Source organism: Pan paniscus, chromosome 2 (assembly GCF_029289425.2).
Source record: "Pan paniscus chromosome 2, NHGRI_mPanPan1-v2.0_pri, whole genome shotgun sequence".
NCBI lineage: Eukaryota > Metazoa > Chordata > Mammalia > Primates > Hominidae > Pan > Pan paniscus.
The window spans coordinates 10,988,556-11,011,995 of record NC_085926.1 but is presented as its reverse complement, the minus strand read 5'-3'; the positions used below and the strand labels follow the sequence as shown (position 1 = coordinate 11,011,995).

Sequence of the window (23,440 nt, the reverse complement as noted above, 5' to 3'; positions counted from 1 at the left end):
TTACAAAACATTCCCATAGTCATGAAATAGATGTTTTGCTTACATTGGCTTGGGGGTTCCTGTTGCAATCTTAAATCTCTGCACCATCCCTCTGGTTCACCAGGAAGTTCAGTCCATGAGTTCTTCTCCATGACTATATTGAGCACCTCCTCATGCCAAGCCCTGAACGATCAGAGACGGTGGCTGCTCTGAAGACCTCACCATAAAGAAGACATACATGTGATTTCCAATTTCTGGAATACGGGGATATGTATTCAGATTCAGCCAAATGCCTATAATTCCCTACGAGGAGCCACATGACTATATTTGGAGTTTTCCTTTTAGAAGATGTGGCACATATGAAGATAAACAAAGTAAAGCCATGAATTGATATAACTCATACTTCTTTGAGGATTTAGAACTGAGAAGGCTCTTTGACTTACACAGCAGCAAAGCCACCCTGGTGCTGAGTCAGACAGACCTCGGCTCCCTCCAACACCTACTAATGCTGGGTGAGTTACTTCACCTCTCTGACCCTCATCTATAAAATGGGAAGATAATAATAACTCCTTCCGAGGGTTATGGTGATGATTAAATGAGATCATGTGTGTAAAGCATGTACAACTATGCCTGGCATATAGTTAGGGCTTAGGAAATCTCAGCCATTGTTATCACTGCAATGGCCACCATCTGGGTATGGGTCCATTGTTCTTAATTTGGCATTTGCAACTTCCCAGAAGGCTACAACAACAACAATAATAATACCAAATAACGTTTATTACGGGCTTACTATTCAGGTCTTTCAGTGTCTTCAGCATTTTAAAAAATCCAATGGAAATCATCCTTTTAGTCACCCTGGGGAATACCAGCTAACAGAAATGCCAAGTCTCTTGGCTTTGGGCTGTCTTTGTACCAAAGCAAAGAGGTCTAGCTCAGCACCTTGGGCCAGTCAGAAGCTGGGAGCGGTACATTTGTTTGTTTAGTTAATACAAAAATAGTTATTCTGTAATAAAGTCTGGTAGAAAAAAAAATCCCAATCATCTGGTCCACGGGAGGAAATTGATAAAGAGCCTCCTGCTAGTAGTGAACATGCCTGGGACCCAATGCTTAAATGGAGTGGTCCCAGGAAGCGTGCCTCACCCACACACCTGGGGAACAGTGCATCCGCAATTTTAATTCCTGGCACTTCCCTCTCCTATGAAACATAACATGCAGAAAGCACAGGTGTGTGTGAGTTCACGGCAGGGTAACTTGGCTGTCTTTCTAGAACATTTCTCTGAAGCAGAACCAACCTTTTTGCAAGTTGTTACTTTTCCTTTCCCAAGACACACCCCTGTGTTTTGTGGCTCTCTTGGATCATGTTGGAGGACAGCTCTGCGGGTCTGTAGTGGCAAGACCACGCATTTCTTCCACCTCGCCCTGAGTGCCAGCCTGTGATCAGCCTCCTTTACCTGCTGGTGGAGCAGGCGGAAGAAACACCTCTCACCTTCTCATGATCTGGGCATTTTTCCAAAGCCTTCTTCCAGCGTCTTCCAGTTCTTCTTCATCAGGTGACAACATTCTGCAGACCCAGCATGCGGCTCCACATTCCTTCAGGTGCATACTATACCACGATTAACTTAATTCCACCAAAGTCACGTTCAAAGGGCACTATTAACGTGAGACCACCAGTGATGGCAGGTCAGGTCCTCTGTACTCACTCACTAACACATTCATTCTGCAAGTATTTACTGAGCACATGCTATGTGCTGAAACGACAATGGAGCCGTCTCTTCAAGCATTTTGTATTCTGAACTACACCCTGGTCACCAGAATCCGAATCAGTGAACTAACAGGTTCCAGCAGAAAGATTCATTTCTGTAAATACTTACTGAGGCCTCCCATGTGGGTGGAGCTGGGGTGGACACTCAGGGTGTGAGAATTTAATAAGACAAGTCCCTTGCCCTTGTCAAGGTCATGGCCTAGAAGGAGAAATATTTCTGCCTATAGCTGATCATAATACCCTGTGATAAGTGCTGCAAGAGGTGTAAGAACAAGACACGGGAGGCCTAGAAGAAACGCATTAATATAGCCAGAGAAAGTATCCTAGGCGAGGGGTCCTTTGAGCAAGGCTTTGAAGGTTGAATAGGTGTTCATCAAGTTTAAAAAGAGAGAAAAGGCATTCCAAGTGGAGGGAAACACATGTACTAAAGTATACAGTGTGAAGCTAGGAAGGTCAGTATATGAAGGGTCTTGGACACCGGGCTAAGGAACCTGGGGACTAGCTGCAGGGATGGGGCAGGGCTGATAATGGGATCAGATTCGTAAACCAGAAGGTGACTTGCTCATGGGGCCTCTGGGAAGGACGGAGTTAGTGAAAGACACTCCAGGCAGGAAGATGGTAAAACATTCCAAGGATATCCCATCCTTCCTCAGTGTATGCTCTATGACCAAGTGTTAAAGCCATTGATAAAAATGGGGCCAAACCAAGCACAAAGAATTCCTCTGCCAATCTCTGAATGATAAGATGCTTTGTAGGGAAAGAAAACATGTACAGTTTGGAAGCCCTACATCAGAAGTGGCAAAATGGGTCAAAACTGGCCCTTGGGCTTGTTTTATTTGGCCTGAGCAAAAAAGAAAAAAAAAATTCAGTCTGAATTAGGAGCCAGAAATGGGACTCTCTGGGATACAGTATTTCAAACAGAGGGAGCAGCAAGTGCAAAGGCCCTGAGGCACGAAGGAGCCTGGCACTTTTGAAAGACACCAAGGTGCCCAAGGTGGTTGGAGTCCAGTGTGAGAGGAAATGGATTCAGGCAGAGGTGGTGGGCAGGGGCCAGGTCACACAGGTCTCAGAGGTCACAGCAAGGATTCAGGTTTCATTCTAAGTGGGATGGGAGGAAGTGGGGGTTGAAGTGGTGGGGGAGATCTGACTTACGGTTAGTTTTAGAGTCTCCCTCTGGCTGCCCAGAAAAGGCTGCATAGGGGCAAGGGGGAAGCAGGGAGACATGATCAGAGGCTGCCAGTCCAGAGAGATGATGGTGGCTTGCATGGGGGTGGCTGGATGGGCAGAAGTGGGGGGAAGTGTCACTGACACCCAGGATCTATTCTGGAGGTGGGGCCCGTGGGCCATGGGCCTTGCTGGATGATTGGCTGTGAGCAGCCCAGCCCTGGACCAGATGGCAGGCAAGCGGGAGGGAAGTGTGTGGAAACCGCCTTGGACAATCTCCCTCTGTCCCACTGCATCAGAGGGACAGGCGGCTGCGTGGGGTGGGGACCTAGGCAGAGACCGAGAGGCCAGGGCTGGAGTCTCAGGGCTGCCATTGTCCCAGGCCATGGCCCCGCCATGGAGTGAGTGGGGAGCCCTGAAAAGCCAGGGAAGCGAGGAGGGGGAGTAGTGGGTCTGGGAGTAGGGCCTGCTCTTCCCCTCCCCCCATCCCCACCCCACTCCCTCCATGAGACTGTGCTCATGCCTGCTTTGCTTTGCTCTCGTTCTGTAATTACAGAAATTACAGAGGCTCGCTTCAGACTGCAATCACTCTAGTTTGCCTTTATTTCTTTTTGAAACTCTGTGGTTCAAGAAAGAAATTAATATTGAGTTTGGCTTCATTCCAAGGGGAAACATAATACAGTTTATTCTCTGCCTTCGGGAAAAATGCTAGGCTCAATCCATTGGACAAGGCTTTATTGAGCATCTGTTGTGTACCCAGACTCATGCCAGCTCCTATCGAAGGAGAAGAGCTAGCATTTATTGAGCGCCTATTGTGTGCCAGGCATTTCACAGGCACTATATCATCCGGGAATCATTCCATCTATGTAAGCCAGGGCTACTTCACCCATCTGACAGATAAGGAAACAGCCTTGCCAACTTGGGGTCTCAAATTGCCCAGTGATTCAGGGCCTTGCTTCTCAAAGTGCAGTTCTTCAAGAGACAGCATCAGCATCACCTGGGAGCCTGTCAGAAATGCAGAATCTTGGGCCCCACTCAAGACCTGTGGAACGAGAAGCTGATTTTTAAACAGGTCCCGTGATTTAGGCACATAGGAAAGCTTCAGAAGCTGTTGTTAGGAATGACCCAGATTATTTCATGGGACTTCGTTCAAATCTCTGTGTAATAGGGCTACATATCTGGCTTGCTTGAGTCTCAATTTTCTCATCTGTAAATGTGGATTTCACAGAATTGCTCTGAGAATTGCATGATAATGCATGGAAAGAGGCCAGCCAAGGGCCTGGCACACAGGAAGTGTCAATAAATAGCAGCTTAGGCTGCCACTCAAAGAGATGAATGGCCGCAAAAGTGCTTTGTAATTGAAAAATGTTATACAAATGTGAAGACCAATTAATAGTGGATGATCAGGTACAGAAGGTTAGAGGGAGGTTGGAATTGTGTGGGACAGCCGGTGCTGTGGGCAGTGCTTGCCACGCGCTGTCCTGGAGGTCAGGGAAAGCTCCCTGGAGAAGGTGCCCTAATGGAAAGGGAGCCGCCAGAGAGGGTCTCCAAGGCCCAGCATTTTAACAAGACCTCAGAGGCCAGCCAGGCCTGTGGTGGGATGCAGGCTACAGGAGAAATGAGCTGGCTGGGACAGCTCGGGGTCTAAATGGGAGGCCTCCCTTCTTGGACCTCAGCCCCATGCACAGTGGTGCTTAGGGCCAAGACCCAGCTGGTCTCCTTCCTGGTCCAGACTTGCTGCATGCCAAACTGGTGCACCTGGTCTACCATGGCATTCTATAGATGAAGAAAAAAACCCAGCAAGGACTGGTGGCTGGCCCAAGGTCACACAGCCTGAGAGTGGCCTGAACCTTACGGACTCCCAACTCCCAGCCAGCCGCATACTCTTACTCAAGAGATGAAGGAAAGCAGTTTCATGCCTTGGTATAAATCCCTCAGCTGCCTCCACGTACCTGAGAGGGAATTTGCAGAAGCAGGTGTCTTTGTCAGTAGTATTTATCGCATGCCTACTCTTCACAACATCCCACTGTGATTTTCAAGTAAGCTACTTATTTTCTCAAAGTTTTTGTTTTGGCCGGGCGCGGTGGCTCATGCCTGTAATCCCAGCACTTTGGGAGGCCGAGGCGGGCGGATCACTAGGTCAGGAGATCGAGACCATCCTGGCTAACACGGTGAAAACCCGTCTCTACTAAAAAATACGAAAAATTAGCTGGGCATGGTGGTGGGTGTCTGTAGTCCCAGCTACTCGGGAGGCTGAGGCAGGAGAATGGCATGAACCCGGGAGGCGGAGCTTGCAGTGAGCTGAGATCGCGCCACTGCACTCCAGTCTGGATGACAGAGCGAGACTTCGTCTCAAAAAAAAAAAAAAGTTTTTGTTTCTTCATCAATAAAGGAGGTCAATAGTAAGCCCTTCCCACTCTGTGATGACTGGATTTGAATTTTCTAGCACCGTGCCCAGTTCAGCAAGAGCTAAATACATTGATGCTAAACTGATCATTGGTCCCATTTTGCAGATGATGGCACTAAGGCCCAGAGAGGTCAAATGACCTGCCCAAGGTCACACAGGACTTGACCCAGGCCCTCTGAGTTATAGTCTGGTGCTATTTGCTTGTCCAGAAAGTGCCTCCCAGGCGCTGGCCTGTGTGAAATTCCCTGAAACCATTAGACCTATCAGGCCTCATGATCTGATCTGCCCAAGCATGCCTGCTGGATGCCAGAGGGAGAGAAATGTGACTGCATGGAGATGAGTTTGCCTAGCCTCACTGTCCTAGGACAGATGAATAAATGGAAGCTCTAGCCCTTCCCCTCTGCTCTCAGCCTCTGAGAGCCTAGAAGTCAGGTTTTCTAGGACACCTCTGAAACCACAATGTGGAAGAAGGCCAGAGGGCATCCCCACCCCGACAACCCAGGCGAGAACAAATTCAACTTTGCGACTACTGGAATATGACAGACCCATCCAATGGTGAAACAGATTCCAGGAGGATGGTTCTCCTTCTGCAGCCGCCTACAGAAAAGAAAAATTCCCCAACTTTTCATTAACAAGGGGTGAAAGAAAAAGAAGAGCTCAGTACAGGGAGGAAGTGAGCTGGACACACTTACTGATGTGCCGGGGCCACTCTAAATGCTTTCTGTCTATTCAATTGCTTTTAGCCCCCATTTTATTGATGGGTAAACTGAGGCACAGAGAGGTTAAAGTGACGTGCCAAAGGTCTCCCAGTTAGGAGCTAGGGATGCCAAGCCTTGACCCAGGCAGCTGAGCTCCTGTGTCCAAACTCTTAACCACTCTGCTGTCTCTAATGGGGTACCTGTGGAACCCCCCAAACCCTCCATTTGGGGTGTACAAGTATGGCCTGTCCCCAGCAGCCACCTCCCTCCAGGACAAACCTCCACAAGGACAAGGCCTGCTGTTCTTTTTAAGAAACCCAAGAGAGGCTGCTAGCATGAGAGCCTCTGAGTTCTGGCTCCAAAATGGCTCCTATGGTTGCGTTGGACAAAGCCTACAGGTATCCAGGGAGACCCCGGGAGGTCACGTGGGATTCTGGCTGAGCTGTGGGGCTGCAGGCTCTAATCAGAGTCCCCAGGAGGCAGCCAGCCTCTAGGGGCAGCACTCCCCTCTTGGAGACCCCAGCTCTCCTCCAACTGCAGACATGGCCCGTGCCTTGCAGCTGCCGCGAGGAGCTGACCTGAGGAGGAAGGGCAGTTAGCTTGACGCCCTGAAGTCCAGTAGACACAGGTTTGAAATCTCTCTCTAAACTTACTAGCTGTGTGACCTTATGCCAGTGCCTTCCCCTCTCTGTGCCTCAGCTTTCTTCTGTGTGCAAGCAGGACAGTCAGACTCCAATTTCCAGCTCCGCTTCACTCTGATCCAATCCTGCTTGTCTCGCTCACACGATCAGTGGTTTACTAACGTCTGTTCTGGCCCCTAATTATCTGTAGTGCCCAACTGAGAACTTCATTTTGTCAAGGCAATTTTCAATCTGATCCGCATCGACTGTACACCTCCGGGGAGCCGGGCCTCATGCTGGGTGCTGAGGGACAAAGATGCAAGTTGGAGTCTGAGTCCTGCTGCCACTGAGCTCTCGGGACAGCTGGGAGATGGGCCATGGACAATCCACATCCACGGGGTAAGTTCTTCCACAGCATGCAGAGAAGGAGAGGTGGCACCCTGCCCCAGGGTCTGGGTTCAGGCAGGCAACTGGGAGGGGTAGCATTGCGGTTGGTGGAAAAGGGAGCAGAAGTGGGGATATTTTTAAAATAATCACAGCTAGAGGAGCAGGACCGGACTCCTTGCTTTTAACTGCAACCCTAACCACTCCTGGTCCATTCCAGGCAGAGAGAACAAAGCCAAAATACAGAACACATTTGGAGACAGTGAGGAGGCTTGTTGGGGGCTAGAATCTGGGGTGATTTAGGGGAACGTGGCCAGGAAGCCGCCAGTAGTAGTGAAGAGCTCTGATGCAGGAAAAGAGGGCGCATCTTACCCTGTAATAAGAATGATGATCACACCGAAGGCTGAGGAAGTGCTTAATATATTTACTGCATTTCTGTACTGCACACTGTACAGATGAGGAAGCCGAAGTTCAGACAGTAAAACAACTTCCCAGCTCCCAGACACTGCAGTTTGATTCCAAAGCCCATGTTCTTAACTATCCCTCTCCACTGTGGGCATGGGGTGGTCACCAGGGCTGCCACCTGAACTGTGGAAGATGGGGAGATTTGACGTGATGGTGACTTGGCAAGACCGCCCAGCAGCTGTGTGGGGAGGAGGAGAGGAGAGGGAGCATGGGTGGAGGTTGCTGTAACAGGGATGGTGCAAGGATAAGGGACAGTGCCTGAACCAGGACCATGGTGGGGGTGAGGAGGAAGGCCTGGTCGCCCTATACAATATGGCTTCTCTCGTGACTAATTACGGATTCTTCTATCTTAGCTTCCCAGCTGCACTGTCACCTATGCAAGAACGGGGCCCAGGTCTTCCACCCGCTCTGCTTCCCCGACAGCAGGCAGCTTGAACAGTGCTAGATATGCACGTGCTCTTCTGGGTTCTGCCCTCTATGGCAGAGGACATTGTTCTTACAAGGCCTCAGCACAGAAACGTTCGCTTGGGAGAAGGTGGCAGGTCTACAGAGCAATGGTGTGCTGGTAAGCTTTAACAATGGGCTCTCAGGAAACAAAACAGAAGACTCAATTTGCAGCATCTGCTGATTTCTGTGGTGTAAACACTCCCACTGTGGCCTGTGCAAGGTACTAACATGAGGTCATAGGATTGGGTATGTGCCATCTGTGAGCAGGCTCCAGCACACCACTGAGCCTTAGGCCTGTTTCTTCTTGTGGGGCCAGCGAGGCATGCTCTCGGGCAGAAACTGGCCTTGCTTCCTGAGTGGTTTAATGCTGGAAACTCTCTTGATTGCTTCCTGTAAGGAAAGCCCTGGACGTCAACCCCTGGGCTGGCCCTGGAGTGCATGCTGGGGCTGGTGGGTGCCCGCAGAGACGTCTGTTGCAGGATGAGGAACATCGAACCCTGGGATCAGACACAGGAACTCAGAGGCATCTCCCTGGGTGGATTTGAAAGAGTGGAGAGGGATGGAGAGAGAGGAGGGTGGGAAGGAGGGGAAAGGAGAGAAAAGGGTATGGAAGGAGAGGAGGAGAGAAACAGACAAGGAGGAGGCTGGGGTAAAGGAGCAGAGTGATGAGGAGGAAAACAGGAGGAAGAAAGGAGGAGCACAGGAAGGGATCAGAAAGGGGAAAAGAGGAAAAACAAGGGCAGGAGGAAGGAAGGACAGAAGAGAAAACAGACGTGCCATTCACTGCTTGTAAGCTGGGCAAGGCTCCACTGTGTCAGCTCACTGAACCCAAGGAGGGGGGAAGGAGCCTACCTTTCAGCCAAGAGAAGCCTGAGGTTGGCGGAGGCCAAGGTCAAAAGTGGCTGAGGAGCCGGGATTTTTGAACCCAGGCTGCAGGGCCTGTTCCACTGACTTCCTTCAGTTGGTTCTGACTGTATTTGCTGGGGGCCAGCCCATTAGTCTCAACCTTCCACTCAGGGCAGCTGTCTCCCATTGCCAGCTTGAGCACCCAACCCTGTGCTGGGCACGAGGGCGAGCCCCTGTGGAACAGGTCCGGGTGCCCACCCTCTGCACCCTCACCACCTGTTCCAGGCTCCTTTCTTCCTCCTGCCTCTGAGGGGTGTGGGGCTTTCTGGAGGACTTCAGTTCCAGGGGATGCCTCTGTAAAAGCCCTGTGCTCAACCGGCCAGAAAGGACTGACTTAGACCAGGAAATAAGAGCGGCACGATGACCTTTTGCCATTCTTTTACATTGCTCTTTGCCTTTTAAAACACACTTGTAAGAAGCCCGTGGGGTTAAAATAGCTGTTCATTCCTCTTCAAGATGTGCTTGGAAGGCTCCGACGGGCATTAAGATAAAGGCCCTTTAAGAATTCAGATTTGGGGAAAAGAAAAAATAACACTGCAAGGGCTGGCTGAACTAAACGATGAACTAAATAAGTCACGTGCAGGAGCACAGCCCAAACAGAGAGCTGGCTTAGGGTCGCAGAAGGCATATCCATGACAGTGGCTGCAGACAGCGCCATGGCTCCTTATCAAGTGTCCACACCTGGGACTCCATTTCTCTCTCAACAGCTCTGCAGGCTCTATCAGCCCCTTCTAGAGACAATCAGACTGAGCCCCAAAGAGAAACTGTCTGGATCAAGATCACACAAGGTCACAATAAGAACCACCAGGGATCTCAACGTGGTGGTTGAGCCGAATGGGTCCCACAACTATGCTTGGTTGAGTGGTATCAGATTTGAATTTTAGAACTTGAACTTGCATGCTTTGGAGAAGGGAAGTGGTGATGTGTTTTCTAGTTTACTACAAGTCCCACCATTACTGTCATCCTATCGCTGACCTCTTTACTCATTTCTGTGACCTGTCTGGCCCTCAATGGCCCCTGAATTTGCAATCCTTGTATACACGGTACAATCTTAGTCACTCAGTAGAACTCTTTCTCTAAGCAGTGGAAGATGGATGAGGGTTAATATTGCCCCTTTCCTGGGGGATATGTCAAACTCTTGGGGGTGGTGAAGTTTGAAAAAGCATGTTTGGTGTTATAGTTTTATATCTGGGAAACAACAAATCCTATTGGTCTCTTAATAAAAGCTCAGTTGGATTTAAAAAACTGCAGAGAGACTCTGCTTTAGAATATTCTGCAAGAATGAGGGAGGCGTGTATTTTCAGAGTCAATTAAGGGTCAGATTCCAGGGTCTAAAATATTTTCCCACAATATAAAGGCTAATTTTATTTTTAAAAGACTTGAATGCTCACGTTCACCAGTGCATCTGTTCTTGACTCACTCACTTAGCTGTGGAAAGGAATTTTATGGTATAGAGCCCCTTGTTTTTGTAAAGTGGAAACTCCTGTGTAGCAAGAACAGTCTACCCATTTGGTAAAATCGGATTCTTTTTTTTTTCTGAGACAGGGTCTCACTCTGTCACCTAGGCTGGAGTGCAGTGGCATGATCTCGGCTCATTGTAACCTCTGCCTCTCAGGCTCAAGCAATCCTCCCACCTCAGCCCCCTACGTAGCTGGGACTACAGGCATGTGCCACCATGTCTGGCTAAAAATCAGATTTTTATTGAACAAATTTTCTTTAAGTCCCATGAACAATGAGCAATGCCCTCTTCTGCCTGCCCCTATCATGGCTCCTGACAAACAAACTTCTGATCACTCTATGATATCCCAAGCAGGAGCTCTTCATAAGTATGCCCATTGTTCGTGGGACTTAAAGAAAATTTGTCCTTCCCTAGGGGCAAGGACACCCAGTTTTGAGTTTCAGCTCTGGTTCAATGCTGTGTGACTGTAGGTTAGTCACCTACTCTCTCTGTCTAAAACAGAAGTGATAACACCTACTTCTAGGGCTGCTATGAGGATTAAATGGGGAAATATGTAGTTAGTACAGCATCTAGGACATAGTAAATGCTTGATACCTGGCAGATATTATAATAAACCACCTGATCAGGGCTTTCATTTATATTTTTAGTTAGTGATGGGAAAAAGTCCTGGGTGGAAGGCAGGCCAGTGTTATCTTTTTTTTGTTGTTGTTGTTGAGGCGGAGTCTTGCTCTGTCGCCCAGGCTGGAGTGCAGTGGCGCAATCTCAGCTCACTGCAAGCTTTGCCTCCCGGGTTCATGCCATTCTCCTCCCTCAGCCTCCCGAGTAGCTGGGACTACAGGCGCCCGCCACCACATCTGGCTAATTTTTTTGTATTTTTAGTAGAGACGGGGTTTCACCGTGTTAGCCAGGATGGTCTCGATCTCCTGACCTCATGATCCGCCCGCCTCAGCCTCCCAAAATGCTAGGATTACAAGCGTGAGCCACTGCGCCAGGCCCAGTGTTATCTTAACCTATAGGCAATCAATATAAAGGAATGGTGGGAGTCACTGGGAGATGCTGATCGAATCAAATTCTTAGGGCAAATTGTTTATTAAACATGATTCCCAAAGTGGACATGTGTATGTATCTTGCAATTTGGCACACCCATTAAAATCCTGGTTAAATGTCAACCGTCTTTATTTGTTCACTGAATAAGTCTCCCTGACCCCTCTCCTGCCTGCATAGAATAGGGGTGTCAGGATCCAAGGTCTTCAGCTCATTGCCTCATAGCTTGGCATCCAGCCCCAGCAAACAAATGACCCTCTCTCTCAGGGGACCCAGAAACAGGTTGCTATCTCTGGGGGTGGATTTGCTCAAACAGGTTTGCGGAAACAAACAAAATGGTTGCTTGCATCTCAATCATCAGGATCCCAGCTCTTACCAGCGCTTTTCAAACAGCCAAATGCCTGAGTCCAGCACCCTCTTTCCGCTTCCAAAATGGAATGGGGTTGTCTGCCAGCCTGCATCTTTGCCAGCATGCAAATGATGCACTTTGGGGTTTCACAGGGTATTAACCCCATGTTCTCCAATCCCTGATTAGGGAGGTAAGTACACTGAACCAGCTGTGCTTCTAGAAGAGAAACTAGGTGGGTGGGTGAGAGCGTTTATTTTCCAAAAGCGTTTGCAGCATGGGGTCATTTAGATAGCTGGCATAGAGAAAACACAAATTCCCTCAGTGAGGTGTGCATGGAGGTTTTTAAGGACAGTACATTTGCAGTGAGGTACAACATTCACACTCTTCAAATGCAAAATATTTATGTATATTTTTGGTGATGGAGCTGTTCATTTGTTCTAGTGATATTTACTAGCCTGGAATGAAGAGCCCTGTTATGTATCATGCTTGTACTGTGTTAGCCAGTTTCACTCTTCCAACACCACAAATTACAAGCTGATACATGGTTGGGAGTGGATCCTTTTCTCAGCCTCTCCCCTTTGGTTCATAACAACAGCTTCTGGTGATTGAGCTATGGCCAGGATTGGGGCTTGATGCTTTATCTTCCTCATGATATGCAGTCTCACCACAATCCTATGAGGTAGGTGCCGGTATTATCCCCATTTTGCAGATGAGGACACTGAGGCTCAGAGAGAAAGTGACTCATCCAGGATTACACAGTTTAGTAAGTGGCAGGGAGAGATGTGACTTTGGCTCCAAAGCTGATGCTTTTAGCTATGCTGACATTCTGTTTTCTCTTCTTCTTGGGCTGGAATTGTCATTCCTGGACCATCAGGACCTCCACAAGCACTTAAGACTTTAGAGAGGTCTCCATCAACCATCCCCTGCCCCTGCAGGTGAGCCTCCTTCCAGGCCCTCCCTATAGCCTAGGCCCCCGTGTTGGTTGGAGGTATAATCCCAGCTCTGGCTCTTTCCTGGTTGTGTGACCTGGGATGAGTCACTTCACCTCTCCTCACCTGACTCTGCACCTCCACGAAGTGCAGGGAAGTATCCCATTCTGACAAGGCTGTAGGAAGGATGGAAGTAGAGGAGGCAATTTGCCCCACCCCTACCAGTCCCGCACCTCCTTCTTGGGGAAGCTCGAGTTCTAGACACGGTCCCCTCCACTCTCCTCTTGTACTCACTCTCACTCTAGCAGCTCCTGAATCAGCATTCAACACACATCACTCTGCCTTGTGCAACGCCATTATCTCCCGAGGACACAGGCTCCGTTGTCACGGCAACCAGAGTCCTTCCACCAACTCTATTTAATAATTTCTTAACGGAGGAGCTGGGCTGGCTTGGTGGAAGGGAAAGAGCACTGGGTTAGGGGTTAGAAGCTCTGGGTCCTAGCCTCTGCAAGACCTAGGACTCTTCCTCTCTAGGCCTCAGTTTACCCATCTATAACACAGGTGTGTCTGAAATGGGTGGGTTTTGTGATGTTCTCTAGCCTACAAAGACCTGAGAAACAGCCTTCCAGGTCCAGGAAGCTGGGAACAAGTGACCTGAGCTGCTGGAGATGAATTGGGGGTTGGAGTGAGATTTGAGTGAGACCCACAGGAAGAACCAGATGCTGCCTTTGGTGACTACACTCTCTCTCTCTGCTGAATTTCCTCCAGAATGTCACTCTTCAAACATTTATGAGGTCTCTGTGATCCTCCAGATTCAGGGCCAGGATTGGTTAGGAGACAGTTGTTTTGCCTGCAGCCATCATGGCCCTTATCCTCCCCATTTTGCAGATGTGCAAACTGAGGATCAGAGAGGGCAAAGGAGTCGCCTGTGGTGCCTCAGCAAGTGGAAAACCCAGCTCTTCATCCAGGTCATGGCTTGTTTCAGAACCTGGGGCTAAGCTGTCCAGGAAGGTCATGTTGCTTGTACCTGAAGAAGACAGCCTGACCCTGGCCCAGTCCCTCTGCCCACCGATCTCGCTCTGGCCACAATCTGTGTGGCCTCTGGCTCTCATTCAAGGAACCAGCAGATAATCAAAGTAATACAGAGGTACCCACTCTGTGTTCTTGACTACGGGACCAGAGACTCCAAACAACACAGCATTCCTGCTCTTAAGGAATCTACGGTTTTCACTGCAAGCGGATCTTCAAAGGGCAGGAACAGCATCCGGTTTCTTTCTACAATCCAAAATAGGACCTGGCACACAGTAGGTGCTCAGAGTTTTATTCGGTCCAATTGTTTGTCCACATCTGCCCCTGAGGATAACTAGTCTAGGCCCCCCAGGGGCCTTTAAGAAAATCTCCCAAAGCAGCCACTGATCCATGTCTCCAAGGAGCTGCTTCGGACCCTGAGCTGAAGAGGGGTCTGTGACCAATGAGGGGACCCTTACTTTGTGACTCCTGTCTAGCTCCAAGTTTGGGGAGGGGGCTGCTCTGCCCCGGCCCGGGTTGATGGCACCACTTTTAAGCACAGACGTTGCCAGATCAGTGGTGCTATTTAACTCCTCCAGGGCTGGCGTTTTCATTTAATACCCGTGGAATAATTAACAGTGCTGCATCTGCTCTGTCATTAGTGGCATTCACTGCCATTTGGAGAAAGGGCTCTTAGCTTCCTCAGTCATTAGTCTCGGGGAGGCTATTATGGGGGAAATGGAGGAGGAGAGGAGGAAGTGGGGCGTGCAACTTCCCTCCCCTTGCCTGGAGAACTGGCGCCTGGTGCGGGGAGCAGCCGATCGTCCTATCCAATGGTCCAAACCTCTTGGCTGTATGAACTCAGCATGCAAAGCCAAGAGGGGAAAGAACCTGCCCATGGTCTCCCACAGGCTTGAGGCCCAGCAGGAGGTGGCTCTCCCACTTCTTTCTCAGGTCTGCAAGCCCAGGCCTCGGAGCCCTGCAGCTTTGGATCTGATTCCCAGCTCTGCCCTGTGTCAGTGGTATGACCTTGGGCAACTTCTTGAGCTCCCTGAGCCTCAGTTTCCTTATTGAGGATCCTGGGACAATGCTTGTGAAGTACTGGCTCAGTGCGTAGGTCACAGGCAGAGCCCAGGACTGAGAGATGTACATATCAAATCATTCTGTGTCATTATGCTGAACCAACCTGCTAAAAATGCATATGTAATACATGTGTGCATTTAAATTCCATCTTTCAAAAATACTCTTCAGTAAGATGACTTCTTCTCTCTCCCCAGGCCTACTTTTTATTATTATTTTTTTAATCATAGGTGGGTCCTTGATCTTAAGCTCTGGAAACATCTGACTTGGGCGGAAAGGGGCTTAGTCAGCTCAGGCGGCAGTGAAGCCTGGATTGCAGGCTGGCAGCTCAGACGGTGCCTAGGAAGCTGGTAGCTTTTGCTTTTGGCCACTTTTATTTTGTATTGCTTTCACTTTTTCTCAGCCCTTGCATGGCACAGCCAGAAATGGCGAATACAGAGAAAAAGCCCCTGGCTCCCCAACAGTTATCTTGTCTCAGGTGCTTTTCAGAAGCAGAATGAGGTTGGCATCACCAAGACCTGGGACCAAACTTGGTCTGTGCACCCTGTGGCAAGTGACTCCACCACCCTTGGGCTCAGGGTCCTCTCTGGCAGGAGGAGAGAGTAGCACCTATCATCCAGTATCAGCCTTGGCTCAGGGACCAGTGCCCAGCAGGCCCTCTGAACTCATTGTCAGGGCCCAGCTGGACAAGTTCTCTCCCCACCATCCAGCCAGGGAACTGTCAAACCCTCAGGTCTCTTGCCTCCCCCTGCACCCCAGAGGGAAGCTCCTAGAATTCGTGATATTTCACAATCTCCAGCATGGCAACAGTCCAAAGGCAGAGGTGAGTGATCCCTGCCCTCTTGCCTGGGCATGGCTCAGAAGCACATAGCCTGCTCCTCCAGTGGGTCTGAGCTGAGGCTCACATACAAACACTCCCCACAACCTTCCTGGCTACCAAGACCTTTAGATCCTTCTATGAAATCTCATGGGGTCCCTGGTGTTCATTTCTCCCCCAATTCACCGAGAAAAGCATTCTTTTGTGCACATAGGTGTGTGAGAGCAACCATCCCTTCCTCTCCCTCCAGGCCTCGTTACTGCTGGGACCCCCCGGCCAAATGATCACACTTTGGACCCCAAACTCTGCGCATAACCAAGGAGATGTTAATCTCTGGCCAGAGCTCAGGTAAGGTTACAAGATGCTACGGCCCTTTTCTCCCCAGCCTCACAGCCGTGCCTTCCCACGCTCTCTTGTAAGTCTCCATCTTTGAGTGCTCTGTGCTCTGCCTCCTACCAGATCTGGCCTCATCTGGGCTCCTTCTCAAGGGGCTACCTGGTGAACTTGGATTTCAGCCTAGCAAAGGTGATTTTCATCAGCTGGGAAACTAGGGGACAGAGATGAGGAGTCAGGGCTCACTGAGCCTCAGGTTCATCTTTTGGATGGGGATAATAATGGTACCAATAATAACAATAAAATTACCTTCACTTGAAGTTCCCAGGGCTGTCACAAGCTTCGACTGAGAAAACACTTTGAAAACTGAAATTCTACATAAGTGTTAACGTGTGCATGTACGCACATGTGTGCAAAGGAGCCTCATTTGGGTCAAGGTCATTCTGATTTGGGCTTTATAAGAAAACTAGCTTTAAAAAAATCACTCTTTATTGGAGAGAGGATTCTTCTCCAGGATCTCAAGGACCATATTTTCTTCCCCTGGAATACTTCATACATGATCAAAAGGAAGAGCAGCTGCAAGAGCATTTTTAGCAAAGTATAAAGTGCGGTTCTGATGACCGGGAGTATCGTGATCAGCGCTAAGTTGCAGCAAACCGCAACACTGATACCAAATGTCTTTGCTCACCTCCCTGTGGCTGCTGCCCTCTCCCTGCACAGAATCTCCTTATCAAACAACACAGCCATGAAAGCAACCTGCTGTCGATGTTTCAGGGCATCTTTGACCTTGAATGTCCCTCTGGCCAGGGCTCAGTTATCTCAGGAGCTGGCGTGAGACACAGATCTTGCAGACACCAGGCAGCCGACAGGTGGGCAGAGCTGCAGGTCACCGTCCAAGGCAGTCACTAACTCCTGCATCCCCAAGCCTGGCCTGTGTGCCAGGATCCCATCCAGCCCCAGCAGCCAGGGGGCCCCTTTCACAGCCAACAGTGCCCCTGGCATCCTGAAGTGGCCTGTTCCACCTAGTTGTACATCCCCTGCTTTCAGAGCACCACAGCCAATCTCTCTGCAAGACCTGGCCTCCTTGTAATTTCCAATTTGTGAGAAAAGTAAAAATAGAAGACCATTCGCTGCAGGCAGCTTGCATAGAATCGGATGCCACTTCTGTGTCATGTCAGATCACGGTAAATGCAGCTGATGGCTTTGTCAGGGCACTCTCAATAGCTTCCTCAGCAGTAAGATGGTGGGGACAAAATTGGGGGATACCCGAGAGTTAGGGAAAGGTGGCTGAGTGCACGACATCAGCACTAGCTGCAAATGAATTTAAAATCTAGGTCCCAAATATGTTGTAACAGGCTGGACATCTCAATTTGAACCCCAGTTCTGCAACCTAGCAGCAGAGGGACCTTGGGCACAAATTCATCTCTCTGCAAGTCAGCTTCCCCAGTTATCACGCAGAAGCTGTCGTGCCACCCAGCCTCCCAGAGCTGTGGCAAAGCTCCACAGATGGAATGGATGAAGAAGTGCTTTGTAAACTGTGCAGCTCCTTAACTGGGGTGGAGGCAGCGGGGGGTGCTCATGGTCATTGCCAAGTAAGCAGTGTCAGGGGCTTTTCAGTGGCAGAGATTTAAGCATGCTGTGACTGAGTTTGGGCTTTAAGGCTATTTACCAGCCCAGTGATCCTGCAGCAAGTGCTTTAGCCCCTCTCCTCCTCAGTTTCCTCACCCTGACAGGGATCATTATGCTACGTATCTCACAGGGTTTTGTGAAAATTAACTGCAACGATATAAGGCACACAGCACAGTCCCTGGCATATTGCCAACATGCAGTAACTGACAGTTATTACTGTTTTTGATACAATTGCATTGCAACAATATTTAGTGTTTTCTTTCTTTTCTGTTTATGACTGAATTCCAGGTCTCTGCTGAAATATCACAGCTTGCATTCACACCTACTGCCTATGCCAGGCAACTCTCCTGTCTGCTACTGGCCCACTTCCCACTGACTCCACAGCCCCTTCCCCTGACCCCAGAGGTCTTAGGTGAGCATGGAGTAGATGAAGATGCTGGATGTTAATACGCTCACTGAGACCCACTTCCTGGGAAGTCCTATTTTGGGGTGCACATCTGGCCTCCCAATCTTTTCTTTTTCAAGCACCAACCTCTTCCCCTCCATCTCCCAGTGCCCTTCAGAGAATGGGGTAAAGTTGGCAAGAAGAGCCACCCGTGCAGGGCCTGTCTGAGAAGCCAGCATCGAGGCATGCCAAGCCACAGAGCAGTGGACACATGATGATCTTTTCACCTTGTGGGGGAAGTGCCCAATGCTCTTGGCAACTGAAGTCAATTCGAGGTTGCTGTCATTCAGCGGGGCTATACCCTGCCCACCATTCTCCAGGCACAGAGAAGCTCAGGTGACGTTGCACGGGTGAATTGAAGGGGTAGTCCCGACACAGGCATAGACAGGCCTGCTGACGCTTGCATTTTAGTTTTCATTTGGGCAGAGAGGCGATGAAGTGGCTCTAACTGGGTTTGGCATTGGGGCTGTGGCTGAGGAGAGGGGCTGCTGGGGCGGGGGTGGTAGTCAAGGGGAAGGTGGGCACATTTTGGGCTAGGCAACAGGGATGGGCTCCTAAGGACAAAGGAGATGGACTTCAGGATGCAGGTGGCTAAAGGTGGTGGCAAGGCTGAATCAACGGTCATTAACACTCTGCCTGAGACCCATAGACAAGCAAGAGGGTGGAAAAGACATCTCCAAATTCCAAGTAGCATGGAACTCTATCTCAGCTGCTGAGCTCACAGCCAAGCCAAGGAATGGAGTCTTTGTGTGATGGCAAGAAGTGGCCTGATATTGGTGCTTTATTTGTTTCATGGTGCTCTCCACATGTCATATGCCACCAAGGTAGAGGACCAGCCACTGCTCCAATGGCAGGCCCACGGGAACTACCACCCCATCACTTCACTTTACAGATGGAAAAACCGAGGCCCAGAGACCCACAATAGGACAAAGTTGGCCTGGAAATTAGAACAGTAGGGTTAAGATCCCTGCCCTTCCTCCTCCTGGCTATGTGACCTTGGACAAGTCACTTCCCCTCTCTGCATCCAGTTTCATCGCCTCTGAAGTGGGGATTAGAATAGTGCCTGCTCCACACGGTTCTTGTAGGAATAATCCCTGGCACATTGGAAGCTTTGGGTACTCCATTCCTTCCTTCCAACAGGAACAAGAACGTACCCAAGGTCACCTGGCCAGAAATGGCAATGCCCCAGCTCAAAGCAAACCCTCATCTGGGGCTCGTTCATTCCCGGCTATGGACTAAGGGGCCACATTTTATAGCCTTCCTGGCTCAGTGAGACAGGTACAGATTGCAGGTAGGTCCATGCCAGTGATAGCATCACCTTCCATCCATGCAGGCTTTATTCTAAGAGATTTATTGAGGTCCTGCTGTGTGCTGGGCCACGTGTAAAAAAATTTATAGCCTCTGCTGCTCTGGGGTCACCAGGCATGTAAAATCCGTGGCAGGCAGGAGAGACGTGGCCACTGTGCATCTTTTGGCTTCGATGGACTTGATTTTGCCTCATCTTTACCCTCTAAGCTACCTACTCCTTGGTCTCCAGACATCCTTCCCAGCCCCATCTAAGTTCCTGGAGACCCACTTCTCATCAAGCCTCCAATCCTGAAATAAAGTGTCCCACATCAGGACGGAGGGTCCCTGATTTTACCTCCAGAGTGGCTGCCTCTCTCCTGTGTGTTCCTAGGGGAACCCCACTTTCCAGATGCTCTGCCAGACAGGCCGGGCTGCGTCTCTCTGCTTGGGACTCACTGTTTGTCCTCCAAGGACTGGCCACTGAGCCAGTGCTTGGCTGGAGACAGAGCTCTTTCTTTGTTTGCTGCCTGCCTGACGATTTATTTCTGAGGCTCAAGGGAGGCTCAGCCATTTTGCCAGGGCTGCTCTGGGAAAAGGTCTGTCCCACTCCCCCAGGGACTCCCACTTCTAAGGGCAAGTTCTTTTTCCCCTTCTCTGCCTTGGAGAGGGTCTGTCCTGCCCCAACCAGACCCTGATCTGGAGCTGGGTCAGTCCTTCCCAATGTGCTCCAAAGATAAAGAGATAACATGCAAAATGCGAGTAGCTTTCACTGACCTCTTTTGTTTTGGAATTTGGGGGACTGGGGTAGCAGCCTTTTTGGCTCCCTTAGGAGGACACTTCCCCCAAAGTTCCCAAAGACACAGAATCTAGGCACTATCCAGCACCCAACATCCCTACTCTTGCCAAACACCCACCTTGTGTGTCATAGAAAAACAAAGGTAGACCCCCAATGCCACTCAGTCTGATACCGTCTCTGATTTTTGGGGTGTCACAAATCTCAGGAGCCATTTTATTCCCGCCCTCCCTGCCCCCCCAGCTCTTCATGGGGATAAGGCTGAGCTTCCTGGGAAAGGGAATGAGCGCTCCAGCCCCACATCCGGAAAGAACGTGATGTTATCATTTGGCTTTTAAAAAAATTCTCCTTGTGATTCATGTCTATTTTGGGAGGATATTAGCTCAGAGCCTCAATAGGGGACTGCCCGGTCTGAGTTTCTTGTCTGAAGACCGAGCCAAGCCTAGAACAGGACATCTGTGGGTGCCACCCGTGGGGACGTGTGCTCAGAACCCAATGGGCACTGCCCGAGGCTACCGTGGTGAGCAGTGTCGCGCCGGGGAGTAAACGCAGAGACCAAAAGCAAGAAGGGGAGCGCAGTTCCCGAAGCAGCAAGGAGGCACAGTCCTCCAGCCCTCTAAGGGACCGCCCGCACCCCACATCTCTTGGAGAAAGTCGGGGCTGGGAGAGCGCGGCGCGAGCTCTGGTGCACTCAGCCCAAGCCGCGGTGTGCTTTTAAGCCAACGTTTCTGAGGGCTTGGGCTGTCCCAGAGATGTCCCATCCTCAAGTCGCACCCGACCCCGCCGTAGCCCGCAGAGAACAAATGAGGGGCATAGCTCTAACTCGGCTCAGCTGACCCCAGGATTGGGAAAGTGGCGCACGGCCCCCCAACGCTGCTCGTGTCATTCACTCCGCGTCCCCTCCATGCCCTGGGGAATGAATAGGGAGCTTCGACGGCTCCAGCAGAATCCAGTGCCAACTTGCGGGGCCAGTGGGGCACCGCTGGAGGGAAGGGGCATGCAATTCTCGCCTCTGTTCCAGCCCTCCTGCCTCCCGAGTGTCCCAGGGGACGGATGGCCTGGGCGCACGTCGGGGTCCGAGCGGCGCCTCTGCTCCTTCATGTGGCTCAGGGAAGGTGCGGCGCGGGGGCTTGAATCTCGAGGTGTCCGCCCCCCACCCGGCCCGGCTCGCGGCAGCGGCTCGGGGCTCTGGCCGTTCCTGCGCCGTTATCCCAGGCTCTGCGCCCCGCGCCCCGACGCCGGCCGCCCTTTCCTACCTGCGGCCGGGGCTGCGCTGCCCGGGACAGGCGCTGCGCCGGGCGGCTCGGCCGCTCCGATGCGCTCGGGACGCGGGGCCGCTCGGGCTCGGGCTGCGCTGCGCTCCCGACTCCTCGGCTCCTGGGCTCAGCGCAGCTCACCCGCAACCTCTCCGCTGTCTCGGTCTTCCGAGGGCGGGCGGAGGGACGCGGGGAAGGGAGAGGAGGGGGGAGCGAGACCGGAGGGATGGAGGGGGAGGGCGGGGCCCGCGGCGCCCGGAGCCCGCCCAGCTCGGGGAGGGCCCTGCCCGCACCGCCCGCCCCCGCCCAGCGCTCCCCCGGCCCGCGCCGCGCGCTCCCTCCGCAGCTGCCTCTTGCAGCTTCACCGCCAGCAGGCTCTCTCCTTTTCCCTTCACCTCCTCTCCCCTTCTACGCCTCCCCTCTCCCTTCTTTCCTTTCGCATTCTCCCGCTCTCTTCTCCCTCCTTCTCCCCTCTCTTCCTCCCTCTTTCTCCCCACTCTTCCTCCCTCCCTCTCCCCACCCCCTCCTTCCCTCGCCTGCCCCGCCGTCCCGCTCCAATCTCTCTCCTTCCTTCTCCTTCCTTTGATGGCTCTTTCCGGCCTCATCCTGGGTCACCAGCCTGTCTGCCTGTCCGTCTTGGTCTCTGTCTCCCTGTCTTTCACAGCAAGCACTCCCCTCCTGGCTTTTCTCCTTCCAGCCTTGCAGCACTGCTTCCGTTGGCCTGTCCTTTCCGTTTCTCTCTGCGGTCGTCCTCTTCTCGCCCTCTGTGGGTCGCTGTGGGTGGGGTTGGGCCCGTGCCCCCTCCCTGCTCTAGTCCTAGGGCAGCGTCTGCTGCCCGTTACACCTGGAAACACAGGCCTGGCCTGGGGTGACCAGGCTCTGGGTACCAGCTGGGAGTGTGTGTAAGAGTGGGGGTGGGAAGGACACCCTTCCACTGCCAGCGGTTGGTCATGGAGACACAAGTGGCTGTGTGTATGGATGGACAGATGGGGAAACAGATTACTTAAAAGGGAAACAGGGATGGTGGCAGGAGCCCCAGACACCCTTCTCTCAGTTCTTGAGGTTTGAGGGATTCTCCCAGAGAAGTCCCCTTTCCAGCCAATCCCAATCCAGCACGTAGGGACTCCTTCCCTTGTCCTTGCCAAAGCCTGACCTCCCCACCCTCTTTTATAAAGGCTTCTGGGAATGGGGCCACATCTGCCCTTCCCTCTGGGGTCCCCAGGAACTCAGAGAAAAGATTCCTTCTCTCCAGCCCTGACCTACTCTTCCCCTCCTCTCTTTGTCCCCAGGGATGGCCTTTGCTGATGGACCTCCGGTCCTCTACCCCACCTAATCTGGCCTCCTCCCCGCTTTCATCCATCCTCGAGTCCCCCAGGGCAGTGCTCACCAAGGTCACCCTGACTTCTTCTGTTTCCCCACACTCTCACTCATGAGCAGGGGATCTTGGTGTCTTTCTTGACCCATTCACCTCCCACCACTGATCACCAGGTCATATGTGCTGTGGACTTCCGTTGGTATTTCAAATAAATATTTCCTGAGCTCCACCTGTGTGCCAGGCACTGTCCTAGGCTCCAGGGACAGAGCGATGGACAAGACAGGCCACAGCTTTCAAGGTGATCCCAGTCCAGTATGGGAGACAGGCTTTCATCAAATAACCGCACAAACCCAGAATGACAAGCTCTGCCAGGAGCACACCTGCAGGAGTCCAGCAGGGGATTCCAGTCTAGTGTGGGATGGTTTGGGAAGGTTTCCTCAAGGAAGCGCCATTTGAACTGAGGTCTGAAGGATGAGTAGGAGCTGTCTGGATGGAGATGTGGGGCATAGCTTTGAGTGGAGATACAACGGTAGCAAAAATGAAGGCTACTTTTGCTTGCCTGACATTCATTTCAACTTCTTTGGGTGACAGAACCTCAATTTTCATTTGGGAAACTTCCCCTCCTTCACTCATATTCATATGGTTGGGTGGGGCTCCCTCCTCCTGGAGACAGACATGTGACCCAGTGCACAGATAATCAGAGCACATCACTCTGACCTTAATGAGGGGACATGTGACATATGCTGGGCCAATGAGAACTCTGTCTGGGACTTTTGCTAAAACTATTGTCAAACAGAAACTCAATCTCCACCAAAGCTCCTAAGCATAGAGCTGTTGGCAGCCATCTTTGCAGAACTTGAGCAG

General features: G+C 51.2%; 1 protein-coding gene across 4 annotated transcripts in view; it reads right to left on the bottom strand.

Moving 5' to 3' along the window:
* The window catches only part of SLC6A1 (solute carrier family 6 member 1), a 46,583-nt gene extending 25,039 nt beyond the window's left edge, over positions 1–21,544 (bottom strand). For 2 of the 4 annotated variants that reach the window (XM_034955789.2, XM_008951725.5), the window contains exon 1: positions 44–1,629. The gene's annotated coding sequence lies outside the window, so the exon portion shown is untranslated. Of the gene's footprint in view, positions 1–43; positions 1,630–21,261 lie in introns of those variants that run through there. The other 2 variants (XM_034955790.2, XM_034955788.2) reach the window with 2 other exon arrangements.
* Positions 21,545–23,440: the final 1,896 nt, after the last annotated feature.